Source organism: Giraffa tippelskirchi, chromosome X, assembly GCF_054371585.1.
Source record: "Giraffa tippelskirchi isolate mGirTip1 chromosome X, T2T-mGirTip1v1.2.pri, whole genome shotgun sequence".
NCBI lineage: Eukaryota > Metazoa > Chordata > Mammalia > Artiodactyla > Giraffidae > Giraffa > Giraffa tippelskirchi.
In genome coordinates this window covers 42,323,630-42,334,160 of record NC_137289.1, presented here as the reverse complement: position 1 = coordinate 42,334,160, position 10,531 = coordinate 42,323,630, and the positions used below count along the sequence as shown (strand labels likewise).

General features: G+C 44.7%; 1 pseudogene across 1 annotated transcript; it reads right to left on the bottom strand.

Moving 5' to 3' along the window:
- Positions 1–5,543: 5,543 nt before the first annotated feature.
- Positions 5,544–6,190, bottom strand: LOC145537104 (histone H2B pseudogene; annotated as a pseudogene). The gene has a single exon (XR_014076205.1). The product of XR_014076205.1 is annotated as a histone H2B pseudogene (transcript).
- Positions 6,191–10,531: the final 4,341 nt, after the last annotated feature.

Genomic DNA, 10,531 nt, shown 5'->3' with positions numbered 1-10,531 from the left:
CAGTCTGCTTTAGTTCTCTGATTCCTAAAATGTCGACATTCACACTTGCCATCTCCTGTTTGACCACTTCCAATTTACCTTGATTCATGGACCTAACATTCCAGGTTCCTGTGCAATATAGCTCTTTACAGCATCGGACTTTCTTTCCATCACCAGTCACATCCACAACTGGGTGTTGTTTTTGCGTTGGCTCCATCTCTTCATTCTTTCTGGAGTTATTTCTCCACTGATCTCCAGGGGGCACCTACCCGCTGGGGAGTTCATCTTTCAGTGTCCTATGCTTTTGCCTTTTCCTACTGTTCCTGGGGTTCTCAAGGCAAGAATACTGAGGTAGTTTGCCATTCCCTTCTCCAGTGGACCACATTTTGGCTGAACTCTCCACGATGACCTGTCCTTCTTGGGTGGCCCTACACGGCATGTCTCATAGTTTCACTGAGTTGGACAAGGCTGTGGTCCATGTGATCAGGTTGGTTAGTTTTCTGTGATTGTGGTTTCAGTCTGTCTGCCCTCTGATGGAGAAGCATAAGAGGCTTATGGAAGCTTCCTGATGGGAGAGACTGACTGAGGGGGAAACTGGGTCTTGTTCTGATGGGCAGAGGCATGCTCAGTAAATCTTTAATCCACCTTTCTGTTGATGGGTGGAGCTGTGCTCGCTCTTTCTTATTTACCTGGGGCCAAACTATGGTGGAGGTAATGAAGATAATGGCGACCTCCTTCAAAAGGCCCCATGCATGTACTGCTACACTCAGTGCCCCCAACCCTGCAGCAGGCCACCACCAACCCACATCTCCACTGGAGACTCCTGCACACTCCCAGGCAAGTCTGGGTCAGTCTCTTGTGGGGTCAGTGCTCCTTTCTCCTGGGTCCTGGTGTGCACAAGGTTCTGTTTGTGCCCTTCAAGAGTCTATTTCCCAGTCCTGTGTAAGATCTGGCGGCTCTGTGGTCAGGCTAATGGCGACCCCCTCCAAGAGGGCTTATGCCATAGCCAAGTCTGCTGCACCCAGGGCCCCTGCCCCTGCGGCAGTCCACTGCTGACCCGTACCTACACAGGAGACACTCAAACGCAGTTCTGTCTCAGTCTCTGTGGGGGCTCTGGGTCCTGGCGTGCACAAGGTTTGTTTGAGCCCTCTGAGCATCTCTGGCGGGGATGAGGTTTGATTCTAAATGTGAATTTGCCCCTCCTACCGTCTTGCTAGGGCTTCTCTGCCCTTGGACGTGGGGTATCTCTTCAAAGTCGCTCCAGCGCCTACCATCTTGCTGGGGCTTCTCTGACCTTGGACATGGGGTATCTCCTCAGGGCCGCTCCATGCCACGCAACCGCGAAACCAGTATTAGCCAACACACTCCAGTATTCTTGTCTGGAGAACGCCGCTCCTTGACAGAGAAGCCTGGCAGGCCACAGTCTCCAGGGTTGCAAAGAGTAGGACACTACTGAAGCGACCCCGCATGCAGAGGCACAAGACTGTTTTTGCCTGTGGCAGCTCTGCCCCAGTAAGAGTTGACCGTGAAGGTGGCACAGCTGCTTGGCTTGCAGGGACCATGGCAGCGCCAAGTGTGCAGGGACACGGACTGCCTCCACCGCAAGACTTATGGCCCTATCAGTCTTTTCTCAAGCCTCTTGTAGCTGGCGATCAGAAGGCCTCTTTGGCCAGTCTTTCTCCGTAACTCCACCCGTTCAGGCACTTAGAGGGCTTCGTTGCCTGGGGACCTTCTCTGTTGTTTGGCACATCGGGCACACAGAGGGGCCCCCCTGGCTGGGTCCTACTCCGTAGACTGGCGCATCAGGCACTTAAAGGGGCACCCTGGATGGGGTCCTCCTCTGTAATTCAGTGCGTCAGGTGCTTGCTGGGCCAGCCTCTCTATTGTTCAGCTGCCAATGCTGGCAGTGTGGGAAGAGAGAGGCTATGGTGATGGCTCCACCGCCAAACGTGACTCAGCAGTATCGCCTAGCTTCCGTGGCTGCCCGACTTTCCTCCACAGGCATTTGCCACCACAGTCTCCTCCCTCATATCCCCTTGATCAGTCTCTCCACAGTCAAGAGCAGCCCTCGCTTTAGGATTGCTCCACAATCCCTAAACTCCAGCTACCAGCCGCTGCACCTTCCAGGGGATCTGCATCCCCGTCTTGGGTATGTATGGCTGCAAGGACTGTCTGATTCTCATCCCACTTAGGCTGCCACAGATCAGCTGTTTCACTCTCATCCTTAAATGTTTCTCCTCTGACTCCGACAATTGCCCCGACGTGGGGATCGGACCCTTGCTTCAGTTCCCCCACCTGCTGAAGGCAGGTCCAGTCCTACTAACACTTCTGTTTTTCCCTAGTCCCTTCATCCTACCAAGGTTTGGGTGGGTCTATATATTATTTTCCACTAGTCAGGGACTCCTGTCCACTCTCAGCTGGTGTTCTGCATGCACCTCTGTGTCTGAAGGTATATTCCTGATGTATCTGTGGAGAGAGATGTACTCCGCGTCCACCTATTCCTCTGCCATCTTGTTCTTCTGTATGAATTTTAAAAATAATTTCAAAAAACCAGGGAATTAGAAAATTGAAATGTGTGTGAAATGTTTGTTTTGCCATTTCTATACTATATATCAGTCCCCATTTATATATTTAAATGTTTCATTAACTAGGATATGTGGAAAATATGTAAATAAACTGGGATATGTGGGATAAGTGTGATAGAGGTAGTGGATGCGTATATCAGTTTCTTCACTTTATCTACTGCATATCACACATAAACTGCTTCTGAAGAACTCCATAGTACACTTTGGGAGAATGAGAATAAACTGGGAAATGAAATTGCTAGGAAAATAATTTAGAACTTACCGAACTCTATCATGACTGACCTCGAGAAAACACTACAGCTGGGATCAAGAGGTTGGAATTTTGTAGATCCTCCTAGTTTTTCTCTCATTGTTTTGCTGAGAATCACATCCTTCACAGATTTCTACATCCAATAACAGTGGTACTGATAAATTGTTTTTAACTTTAATTTCTTTTTTTGTGGATGTATTCATGAGTTGCAATATTATATTTGTTCAGATTTACAACATAGCAATTCAGTTGTTTTATATATTATACTCTGTTTACATTTATTATTAGATAGTTGGTATATTCCTCTGTACTGTATAGCATATCCTTGTTGCTTAAAGTTCAAAGTGAATAGTTTAAAATGAAATATTAAGTTCTAATGAAAACCATTGTAAATTACAAAGGACTGAAATCACAGTGTGCTTTCTCTCTCTCCAAGGATGTAGTAAGCTTGAAATCAATCTTTTAAAAAAGAAATAGGAGAATAGAATTATGGACATGGGGAAAGGGGAGGAGAGGGTGAGATGTATGGAAAGAGTAACATGGAAACTTACATTACCATGTGTAAAAGAGATAGCCAAGGGGAATTTGCTGTATGGCTCAGGAAACTCAACCAGGGGCTCTGTATCAACCCAGAGGGGTGGGATGGGGAGGGAGATGGGAGAGAGTTCCAAAAGGGAGGGGATATATGTATCCCCTAGGCTGATTTATGTTGATGTTTGACAGAAAACAGCAAAATTCTGTAAAGCAATAATCCTTCAATAAAAAATTAATTAACTAAAATCACAAAAAGTATCTCAAACAAAAATAAAAGGAATAGGGAAATCACCAACTACTTTGAAATGCAGCAATATACTTATAGAAATAAAAATGTCAATGCACCAAGAAGGAATCACAATGGACATTAATTTCAGTAAATATTATCATAAGCATTAGCAGTCAAATACTTGAGGTAGAAGAAGGAGTCATCTTATTTCTCTTAATTGCTGAACATCGTCCTCCTTCTTACTTTGATGCAAGGTGCTAGAGACATGTCCCACAACAAGAAATGGATGCATGCATGTGTGCTAAATCTCTTCAGTTGTGTCCGACTCTTTGTGACCCTATGAACTGTGGCCCACCAGGCTCCTCTGTCCCTGGGAATTATCCAGGAAAGAGTACTGGAGTGGGTTTCCATGCCCTCCTCCAGGGAACCTTCTCCACTTAGGGATAGAACCTGGGTCTCCTGTGTCTCCTGCATTGCAGGCAGGTTCTTTACTACCGGCGCCACTTGGGAAGACCCAAGAAATGGATGGCGTGTATGCTAAGCCGCTTCAGTCGTGTCCGACTCTTTGAGACCCTACGGATTGAAGCCCGCTAGGCTCCTCTGTCCATGGGATTTTCCAGCAAGAATACTGGAGTGGGTTGCCATGCCTTTTTCCAGGGCATCTTCCCAATCCAGGGATTGAATCCGTGGCTCTTAACGTTTCCCACATAAGAAGGCAGTTTCTTTACCACTAGCGCCACCTGGGAAGCCCCAAGAAATGGATACCTGTACTTACATCGCCATGGTTAAAAGCAGGTGCTTGAATGGAAAAACATCAGGGAAACTATCACCCCACCTTCCCGCTCCATCTCTAGGCTGAGTGCCACAGGAAGGTTGTTATTTGTTCAGCCCTCCTCACTCCACCATATGTTTGGCCAATTGCTTTGGCTCATGGGCTACCAGTCCCTCATTGGCTGCTACTGTGGAGACTGTCGCTGCATTCACTGTCACTGGACTATCCCATCATCCCTGCAAGTTTGCAATTCAGTCCGGATTTTTTTTTTTTTTAAAGCCAAATGTTCTAGTTTGCAAACAAAAAAATAGGATAAGAGAAATCTAGATAAGGTAATTTCATAAGATATGGTGCTTGATTCCAGAAATTTAGAATTTTCTCATTTTACACTGTGTTTGAGTCCTATTTTACACATGGAAGTGAATTGGGATTGAAGAGATAGAATGGGTAAGTGTGATTTTTATATCTGCTACTGCTGGTGCAGTGGTAAAGAATCCACCTGCCAATGCACGAGACGAAAGAGACATGGTTTCTATCCCATGGTCAGAAAGATCCCCTGGAGTAGGAAATGGCAACCAGTTCAGTATTCTTGCTTGGAAAATTGCACGGAGAGAGGAGCCTGGCGGGCTCCTGGCCATGAGGTCAGAAAGAGTCAGATATGACTGAGTGACTGAACACACACACACACACACACACACACACACACACACACACACTGCTCTTTGTGTCCATGCGTGCTACCTCGCGACAGTGGTGCCCGACTCTTTGCAGACCCTGTGGACTATAGCCCACCAGGCTCCTCTGTCCATGGGATTCTCTAGGAAAGCATACTGGAGAGGGTTGCCATGCCCTCCTCCCGGGGATCTTTATGACCCAGGGATCGAACCTGCCTCTCCTGCGACTCCTGCATTGCAGGCGCATTCTTTACTGCTGAGCCACCCGGGAAGACCACACTGTTCTTTATCGGTTGCTATACACCACATAAAAATCTCTGGATGGTACCTAAGTATAGGTGGGAGAATGAAAATGAAAAAGGCCGATGAAACTTTTCGGGAAACCATTTTGACCATAAAGATCCCTAAAATCGCTGAGAAACCACAAATAGATATAACCATTTAGGAAAGTGACGAGTTGCAATACGCTAAGAAAAAAGTACACGATTTTCCATCGAACGAATGACACATCCGACACACATTGAAGCAAAGTTAATGAAGTTTTTAATGTTTTCGTTGGGGTGGAAATGTGCCTCTTCATCGCTACAGGTCTTTTCTCTCCAAGTGAGAGAAGAAAAGTCTGGTTTGCGATGTTCAGGCGGTCCTGAGGCAGTTTATCTGCAGCTGTTGTATCTGATGATCGCTTTAGTGGCCTCGGACATGGCATGCTTGCCGATCTCTCCAGGCAAGAGAAGACGAACAGCTGTCTGGATGTCATGATTTGTGATGGTGCGGTGCTTGTTGGAGCGGGCCAGGCGCCAGGCCTCTTCGGCGATCCGCTCAAACATATCCTTCACGAACGAATCCATGATGTTCACGGCCTCACGGGAGAGACTCAGGCCCGGATGGACTTGCCTCAGCAGCCTGCGGAAATAGATGGCGAAGCTCAAGAAGTCGTCCGGACGGGAGCGGCGGCGACGGCGACGGCGACGGCGGCTCTTAGCCGTCTTCCGCTTTGCCTTCTTTGGCTCGGCATCAGACGACTCTGGTCTGGAGGGCTCTGTTTCCGAGGGCTCAATTTCGGAGGTGCCAGTTTCTCTGGTGCTCAGATCTTCCTGAGAGTTGTCAGAGGCTGGTTCAGCCTTGTGGGAGACACCACCCCCCATGGCTCAGAGGGAAGACCAGTGCGGGCGTTGAAGGCCGTTGGCCGAGTTTATAGGCCCTGCGTTCCCTGACGTCACAGACACTGTCCATATCTGATTGGATAAAATGCAAAGCAGGGAGGCCTGTTACTATGGCAGCCCATGTCACTTCTCACTGGATGTCCCACCTCCCAACTCCTGCCACGCCCCTCCCCCACGCTTAACCCCCAGTCAGCCAAAATCAGTGGTATCTTCAAACTTTCCGTGACCTCCACCAGAAAAATCTTTGAACTCTGCCCCATGTAGGAAACAGGCATCCATTCACCTCAGCTGACTTATGTCTACTATTGATGCATGAGAAGTTTGAAAGATGTCACCAAAGTCACTGAAGTTGAAAAATGAAATAATCAGTTAGAGCTTCCTGAGAGAGTCTGACTGACCTCCATAACTCAAGCTCTTTCAGGCATCAGAGAGACTCAGGTCACTTGGTGGATATTTTACTCCAACACAGAATCTTCTCCTGATTGACCTGCAGTGGCATGAGCAGAATGTCCTGGCTTCCTCAGCAGAGTGCTCCTGAAAATCCTAAGAATTAATTGACCAGCTATTATCTCCGAAACTTATCAAAACCAATGATCAATTTGAAGAGACTGACAAAATCCCATTCTCCAAATACAGAACACAAACAGAAATAGGAATACTTACACATACACAGTGAAAATATTTAACATTTTTCAAATTTTAAATTGTTTTCTTAAACATTATATAGGTCCCCCAAGTACCACACATACTGGAATTGATTAATGATTTATAGCGGTTATTTCTCAAAAAATGATCACTCTTATTGCTGAAAAGCCACCAGGGTGAGATAAAATGAATAAAATGATAAATAAAGCAGCTAGGAGTAAACGTATCTAAGGTGGTGAAAGACCTGTACGTAGAAAAAGTAAAACCCTGATCAAAGAAAGTGAAGATAATACAAACAGAGGGAAAGGTTTACCTTGTTTATGGATGGGAAGAATTGATATTGTTAAAATAAACATGCTATCCAAGGCAATCCACATACTCAGTGCAATTGCTGTGAAAATACCGGGGCATTTTCCACAAAACTAGAACAGACCATTTTAAATTTTGTATGGAAAGACGAAAGACCCTGAATCGCCAAAACAGTCTTAAGGAAGAAGAGCAGAACTGGAGGAATCAGGTTCCCTGACTTCGAACTATATCAGAAAACTACATTAATCCAGTCAGTGTAGTATCGGCACAAAAACAGACACGTGGAACAGAAGAGAGAGCCCAGAAATAAACCTATGTGCTATGGTCAACTAATCTATAATAAAAAAACAGAAGAATATACAGTGGAGAGAAGACAGTCTCTTCAATAGGTGCTGCAGGGATAATTGGATAGCTACATGCAATAAAGTAAAATTAGAACATTCCCTAACAGCATATACAAAAATAAACTCAAAATGGACTAAAGACCTAAATCTAATACATATATTGTGTATGAAGTCATTTTAAGAAATAGAATCCATTAGATATCTTAATGACCTGTGTTTCTTTCACATTTGTAAATTCAGAAATTAAATGAATACATCAGTTATAAAAAAAACATTAAAAATACAAAACAATTGGGTTTTGAAGAGATAATTGGGACCTCAAAGGACTCTGATACACAGAAAATCTAGGATGGAGAAGGGAAAAGCAGTTTGATGTTGAAGATTGGAAGGGGGAGTAACACTAGTAATTATTCACTTCAGTTGATGATTGAGGAAATAAGAGAACCTAGTGAGGAATCACCTTGCAATGTTGTGGTTCACTGTAAAGGCAAAATAAGGGAAATGGCTTCATAGCTGAATTAACAATTGCAAGTCTCAACTCGTGGATGGTGGTGTTGATGGGATAGGCATACCCCATTCAGAAACCTTTTCAACATTACCATTGTTTATGGATTCCCTTAAAAAGAGGACCCCAACACAGCATAGAAGTTAAGTGCAACAAAAAATTTCAGGAGAAAAACCTCATTTCACACTGCCTAGAATCAGAAGTTTCTACCCTAACTCGTTCAGATGATCTAATGTCATTCTTTTCTAGCCCTTATTCTGTTGTTTTTGAAGTGGAAAATCTTGATGATTTTCAGCTTAACATCATAGGGATGCTGAGGGCATTCAGTCAGAGAAGCTAAAAAGTTCATGTTGACTCCATGTCAGCCAAGGAGGGAGTCAAACTGGTAGCCACGGTCACTGAGCCACTCTACAGTGAGGTTATCCTGACTAAACCAATAATGGTCTTCCTGGTGTGTTCGGGTCTAGTGACAGTAGTGTAACAAGTATGATTATTTATCTACTGTATTGTTCATTTTATAAAACTAGTTAAGATCATTTAAATATCATATGAGTATTAGAAAATGGCCAAATAGTAAAGAATCCACTTGCAATGCAGGAGACTCAGGTTCAATCCCTGGGTCCAGAAGATCCCGTGGAGTAGGAAATGGAATCCCACTCCAGCGTTCTTGACTAGAAAATTCCATGGACAGAAGGGCGAGGCAGGCTACAGTCCATGGAGTCACAAAGAGTTGGACACAACTGAGCGACTAATACTTTCAACACTTTCAAGTATTCTAGAGCTCCTGTACAAAATGCTAGTGATTGGGTCACTTAAACAACATTCATGTATTGTCTCATACTTGTGGAGGCTCTAAGCCCAAATCAAGGTTTCATCTGAGTTGGATTTTATGCAAGGTGTGAATGCATAACGGGCCTCCGTTCCTGGCCACTTTTCTTGGCTTGTAGATAGCTGAAGTCTCCCTATGCCTCCCCACGTTTTCTTCCCTATATGTATGTATCTATGTCTGATTTTCCCTTATTATATAGATATAAGTCATTTGGATTAAAACCTACTCTAATGAATGCATTTTAACTTGATCACTTGGTAAATACTCTATCTCCAATTATGATCACATTTGAGTATGAGTGTTTATGGCACAGATACATTAATTTTAGAGGCAGAAAATCAACCCTTAGGAGATATGTATTTTGAATTAATTGTGGGCATATCTCCTGCCTCTTCCATCTTATTTAGAGAACACTGGTGACCACTTATGAGAAACAAGGTGGCCCCACCACAGTCATTTTCACAGTTCTGTGATTGTTCAGTAATTTTGTTTTCGTATTTTATTTCTTTTTCTCTGTGTGAGCGAGAAGATAGTGTATCATTTTCAATTGCTGCAAAGTATTCTTTACACCTACAGTTGTAATTATTTCCTGTTGTGTAGGATATAAGAATCTGTAAGTACACCACTGTCAGCCAAACATTGAGATGAAATCCTGATAATCCACGAAATCAAACTTTTCCTGAGCCCTTCAGGAGAGGGACAGGGCTCTACAGGACAAAAAAAACAAAACACTTTCTTGAAACTGGCAGAACCTCATGAGATAAAGGAAAAGAATTGAGGTCCTTGGGCAAGATACTAGAGAGAGCCTCCCTGAGTAGTACAGGTATGAAGTGGACAGTGCCTTTTCAAGAATGGGCAATGAAGGTCTGTATCTTTTGGTCCAAAATAGAAGAATTCTGATGGGCTATTATACCTCCAGGGCTCTCCTTGGTCACTGCAGTAAATATTTAGGAAATGTGAGTCCAATTATCAAGAACATTATTTGGTGTTTTGTGGAAAGTTAGAGAAATCTTATGAGAGAACATTTACAACAACTACAATGGGAGGGGGGGAAGGGGAGACAAAAGAAAAAAAAATCCAAAAGAATCTACAGAACAAGTCAAAACAAAAATAATCAATGTTTTTCTTGAGTCACTGCTGTCAGAATCCTTTCCCTCGCTGGGAGTCACAGTTCACCTCACCTCCCTAGAAACCCCTCTAACACTGTGCTGCTGTCTGGACCTGCTGTGGGGGCAGCTCAGATTCTAATCTGGTCCTATCTTCTGTGTTCTTGTCTCCAACGTCCACAGCTATCAGAACTAGTGCGTTTTCTTTTGTGGGAGCTCTCGATGACCTTTTATATATTCCATAGGCACAGAATCTGCGGATTGAATCTTCAGCTTGTACAGCTGGTGGGAAGGTCTGGGGTCTTCTTCCTTAGCCGCACTGCCCCTGGGTTTCTATTGTGGTTTCATTTCCACCTCTGCATGTGGGTCGTCCACTGGGGTTTGCACCTGAGGCTGCCCTGGAGGAGTTGGGTTTCCCCTGTGAGGGCCAGGTGTGGAGGTGGTGCACTTGCTTGGGTTGCAGGGGTTCTGGCAGCACCAGGTACTCAGGGGAGTTGGCGGCTATGGTAACAGGAAACAAAGTGCTCTAGAAGGGTATCAGTTCAGTTCAGTTCAGTCGCTGAGTCATGTCCGACTCTGCGATCCCATGGACTGCAGCACGCCAGGC